The 6,000-nt window shown below is 33.8% G+C and overlaps 1 protein-coding gene across 1 annotated transcript in view; it reads right to left on the reverse strand.

The window, feature by feature from the left end:
- Positions 1-1,321, reverse strand: part of lima1b (LIM domain and actin binding 1b) — a 63,419-nt gene extending 62,098 nt beyond the window's left edge. The window contains exon 1 of the mRNA XM_049471551.1: positions 1,224-1,321. The gene's annotated coding sequence lies outside the window, so the exon portion shown is untranslated. The remainder of the gene's footprint in view (positions 1-1,223) is intronic.
- Positions 1,322-6,000: the final 4,679 nt, after the last annotated feature.

Below are 6,000 nucleotides of genomic sequence, written 5' to 3' on the forward strand. Positions count from 1 at the left end.
CCGCACATACACATAGTTCATATTTATGCAGATAGTTCACAAATGCCCATATCCTAGAAAAACTTATTTTCATCAATCTGTTATCTGTTATAATCACTTTTTGTGATTTAAAAAAAAATAGTTTTTAAAAAGTTTTTAAATATGCACTTTGTATAATTAAATACATTTAAATAAATTAAATGTGTTTATACATTTTAAGTTTTACTTGCAAAATTGTAAAATTTGCAGAAAAAAAAATATATATATATATATATTTTTTTTTTTTAAGAACAAAAGCAATTACATTTATTTAGATAAAAAAAAAACCTATAATAGACCCATAATTTTTCAGATTTTTTGATGTTTTTTATTGCTCCATAAAAGCACTCACCTACTCAGCTGAATACATTTATATTTTAATTTTAAATAATAACATTATTTACTTTATTTTTGTATATATATATATTTTTTTATTTTACAGGTTAAAATAATTTATTTTTGACAATTAAATAAATCACAACAATACATAATAAAACTGAACTGAATTTTAATTAATGATCCAATAATAATACTAAGCATTACATAATAAAAGTTTAAAATAATTACCTAAAGTATCTAAATAATGTTCTGTCATATAAAAGTCTTACATATATGAAAGGTATAGTCTCTTTCGTTGTCTTTAAAAGAGAAAGAGTGATTTTATAGGAATTTCTTCAGGTTTTGTGTGGGTATTTTGTAGATAATTTGTAGGTTAAATGTTTCCAGGGCTAATTTGCTTAATTAAACGTGTCATTTTATTCTACTTAATGATTTTATTATTATTGTCTTTATATTTATTTATATTTAGATTATATGCCCTTAAAGTCGATTATTTACTCATTAAAAGGTATATCTGAATATTTTTAAACATTAAATTAGCTTAAGTTAGCTTCTTGTTCGAATTGTCCGTTCCACCTTAAATGGTGCAGCAGTTGCATTACGGCGACAATTCGAAAAAATAAAAATTCAAACTACGTTTTAAAATGTCAAACTATGTGTAATATATTTTATACATTTAATTTTACAACATTTAAAAGTATGTCAAACAACTATGCAACCACAAATCCTCAAAAAAATCCACAAATAAACAGAAATATCCCCCCAAAAAACAATAAACACCAAAATAGCTAGTTTCTCCCATTTTTCCCAGGCTGTATGTTCAGCAGTGTTATAAAGCAAGTTATATCAAACCCCCCCAGGCTTACCAGTCAGCAGCAGGTGCTCATAATGAAGCTCGTTGAGATGATCAGATGATCTTCTGAGAGATAAACCAGATAACCTGCAGACATCCAGCAGCATCAGCAGCATTAGTAGTTAACTGTAGCATTCAGATATAAATAACTATAAACTCAGTCAACTACAGTAACAACTGCTGGTAAAACTGCACTGATTTAATGTGAATAAACTCCAGTTGTAAATCTGGAAATCCCCAGTGTTCTCTGTCTGGTTTGCTGTTTGGTTTGGCTGTTTTGTGGAGATGCAGCAGAAGTTTAGATAAAGTGGCCCAGACTGGATAATAATAATACTCTGGGTCCACCTAGTGGTATTGGGCAAGGCTACGTCAACAACAGAAGATACTATGGCTATTCTGTGTGATACACACTAGGTGGCGATGTTTCAACATTGTAAGAGACCAGACATATACTATATACAGCTCTGGAAAAAAATTTGAGACCACTTTTTGAATCAGTTTCTCTGATTTTGCTATTTATACATATATGTTTGAGTAAAATGAACATTGTTGTTTTATTCGATAAACTACAGACAACATTTCTCCCAAATTCCAAATAAAAATATTGTCATTTAGAGCATTTATTGGCAGAAAATGAGAAATGGCTGAAATAACAAAAAACAAAGGTGCAGAGATTTCAGACCACAAATAATGCAAAGAAAACAAGTTCATATTCATAACCTTTTCAGAAATACCAAAAGAAATCGGTGCAATAACCCTGGTTTTAATCTCAGATTATATGCATCTTGGCATGTTCTCCTCCACCAGTCTTACACATTGCTTTTGAATAACTTTTGGTGCAGAAATTCAAGCAGTTCCGCTTGGTTTGTTGGCTTGTGATCATCCTCCTCCATCTTCTTCTTGATTATATTCCATAGGTTTTCAATTTGGTAAAATCAAAAACATTATCATTTGGTGATCTCTTATTTTATTTCAGAGCTGCATATATTTTTGTTATTTTGGAACATTTTCTTATATTTATAATATAATGTCACATTGCTCAAGTAAGGGCAGTTTTAAATAGTTTGTTATCATAATCATAAAAATGCTTAAAAACTAAATAATTATCAGCAATGTTTATGTTCATATTAATTTTATATTTCTATAATTAATAGTACAAGAGTGTGTTTTTCATTTAAATATTTATTTTTGCTATTTTAGACAAGAAACAGAAAACAAATACCAAAATCCTCAATAATTTTCTATATTTCTGCATAATAATGACCCAAAACGTCATCAGATACTAAAAGTAGATACTTCAGTAGGGCTTCAGTTGCTTAGAAATTACCCTGGGGCCCTTTGTGACCTCACCGACCACTACACACCTTGCTTTTGGGGTGATCTTTGTTCAAACACTCAAACACTCATGGGGAGGGTAAAAATAATCTTGAATTGTAAAACAACAAACCAGAAGCGCCAAAATCTCTAATTATATATATAGTACAGTACAATCAAAAGACAATTATAGTAGTTTAACCTGTATATATATACATGTATATATATATATATATATATATATATATTTTTTTTTTTTTTTTTTTTTTTTTTTGGCTGGTTGGCTGCGTCTGATTAGTCATAGGCTCATGAATATTCATGAACTATGAAAAGAGGCGAACTCGATGAGAATTTAAATGGTGTGCGACTTGAGAAGTGTGTTTGATCGTGGTGACTTGTAGAAAAATAACGAGAAACCAATTTACTCTAGTGGAACAAAACGTAAGAAAACGGGTCATGTTATTTTTACCTGTAAATAACGAGGAAAACGTTTAGATTAGGTGCTTGAACTCAATCTTTCTTGCAAGGGATTACGGGTAATCTGTTTTCTACTGGAATCTTCTGCTGCTTTCTTAATTAAAATGTATATAGAAATGCGAAATATGCAAATAATAGTAAAATAAAATAAATAAACAAATAATCATAATAAAGTAATAATAATAAACAAATAATAATAATAAATTCAATTCAATTGAATTAAATTTTATTTATATAGCGCTTTTTACAACAAAGGTTGTCACAAAGCCGCTTTACAGGAAAAACAGGTCCACGCCTCTTATGAGCAGCACCACAGAGATGCCAATTTCATGGTGACACAGTGGCAAGGAAAAACTCCCTTTAAGAGGAAGAAACCTTGGAAGGAACCAAGACTCAGTCCGAAGAACCCATCCTACTCTGGTTGACCCTCTCAGTACAATCAAATAACAAACAACAAACAAATAACAGAACAAAAACAGTACAGATAATTAATGTGAACTATGGCTAATATAACAGGTACTAATTTATGAATATAAAAATGTGATGGCACAAACTATAGAGCTATGGCTAATACAGAAACAGATACTGAGTGTGTTAATGGTAATCAGTGCAGGGCTGCAGAGCCGGAGAACAACACAGCGGGCAGTGGAGAGCCAGACTGGGAACATCAGGAACAGGGCATCTCCATACATGTAAAAGAGATAGATAGAGAAAACAGAAAGGAAAGGAAGAGAAACAAAAAGCAGGAGTTAGAAAGGTTGTGTAATAATTCTGGAGAGTAGATGGACAGGGCTGATTCCTGAAAGCTGGAACCACAAACGGACAGCACATGTGAGAAAGATAGAGAGAGAGAACAGAGAGGGGAGGGAAGAAAAAGGGTTTTATAAAACTCTGCTGGAGTGGGATGGGCACTGGTAGCAGCAGCTCAGGACATGGGGAGAGAAAGAGAAAGCAGATGATTAGGACAGGGTTTATATTTGCTGGATAAGCTGTAAGAGGAAGAAAATTGTAATGAGACATTACTCAAAAGCTTGAGCAAATAGAAATGTTTTGAGTCTAGATTTAAAGATTGAGAGTGTGTCTGAGTCCCGTATATTAATAGGGAGGTTATTCCAAAGTTGGGGAGCTTTATAAAAGAACGCTCTTCCTCCTGCACAGTTTTTTCTAATACGCGGGACTAATAACAGGCCAGCGTCTTGGGAGCGGAGTGAACGCGGCGGATTGTAAGGAGTAAGGAGTTCCTGTAGATAATGCGGGGCCAGACCATTGAGGGATTTATACGTCAGGAGAAGTATTTTATAATCTATACGAAATCTAACAGGTAGCCAATGTAGGGATGAAAGAATAGGTGTAATGTGATCAAACTTTCTGGTTCTAGTAAGCACTCTTGCTGCTGCATTTTGAACTAGCTGGAGTTTATGAAGTAATTTATGTGGACTTCCAGCCAACAACGCGTTGCAGTAGTCCAGCCTCGAGGTTATGAATGCATGTACCAGCTTCTCAGCATCTTCCAGAGAGAGTATACTGCGGATTTTAGCTATATTACTTAAATGGAAGAATGCAGTTTTGACTATGCTACATATGTGAGCATCAAACGAAAGAATTGGGTCAAAGATGACCCCAAGGTTTCTCACAGTTTTACCAGGTATAATTAAGTGACCGTCTATGTCTACAGTATTAACATTTATGTTTTTATCAATATTAGGACCTAATAGAAGGACCTCAGTCTTATCAGAATTAAGTAAGAGAAAGTCGTGTCTCATCCAATTTTTAATGTCTTTAATACAGTCTGTTATTTGATTTGTACAGAGGTCCTCATTGGGTTTGGCAGATATGTAAAGTTGCGTGTCATCAGCATAGCAGTGAAAGTTAATACCATGCCTACGGATAATTTTACCCAGTGGTAGCATATAAAGAGTAAAGAGTAATGGACCCAGTATTGAGCCTTGAGGGACACCATATTTTACTCTAGACTGATAAGAGCATTCGTTATTTAAATAAACACACTGGAAACGATCTCTCAGATAAGATCTGAACCAGGTGAGGACTGATCCTTTAATTCCTATAAGATTTTCTAACCTATCAAGCAGAATAGCGTGATCTACGGTGTCAAAGGCAGCACTAAGATCTAGCAGTACAAGGATGGCATTACTGCCCCTATCAAGAGCTGAAAGTAAATCATTAGTTACTCTAAGTAGAGCTGTTTCAGTGCTATGGTTTTGTCTAAATCCAGATTGAAAAACCTCATGCATACTATTACTTTGTAGGTACAAGCGCAGCTGGTTAAACACGATTTTTTCTAGGATTTTGGCTACAAAGGGAAGATTGGAAATTGGTCTATAGTTAGCAAGCTCGCGGGGGTCCAGATTTGGCTTTTTGATAATGGGCTTAATGACCGCCAATTTAAGAGAATTGGGTACGTAGCCCATGCTAAGAGATGAATTTACTATTTCTAGTAATGATTTACCCACCTTTGGCAGTGCCTGTTTCAATAATTGTGTGGGTACTGGATCTAATATACATGATGTCGATTCTGATGAGTTAATTACACTAAGTAAATATTTTTCTGTAACTGGGCTAAAATACTCTAGGTAGGCCTCAGAGCTGGAGCAGCATTCATCTGTATCTATAGGTAAGTTTTGGGAGTGATACTGAATTTTTTGTCTAATGCTTTTAATTTTATCATCAAAGAACTTCATGAAATCATTACTATTAATGTCGGCAGGGATAACGGAGCTAGTTTGTTTTTGACTGCCGGTGAGTTTAGCCACCGTAGTGAAAAGGAATCTAGGATTATCCCTGTTTTTCACAATAAGCGATGAAATATACTGGGATTTTGTTTTAATTAGGGCTTTTTTGTAGTCTGTGAGACTATGCTGCCATGCTAGCCGGAAACATTCCAGTTTTGTGTGTCGCCATTTACGTTCAAAATTACAAGTGGTTTGTTTTAATGTACGTGTGTGGTCGTTATACCACGGTGCTAGCTTTTTATCCCTGAT

The sequence above is a fragment of the Astyanax mexicanus genome, chromosome 24 (assembly GCF_023375975.1).
Source record: "Astyanax mexicanus isolate ESR-SI-001 chromosome 24, AstMex3_surface, whole genome shotgun sequence".
In the NCBI taxonomy this organism is placed as follows: domain Eukaryota; kingdom Metazoa; phylum Chordata; class Actinopteri; order Characiformes; family Acestrorhamphidae; genus Astyanax; species Astyanax mexicanus.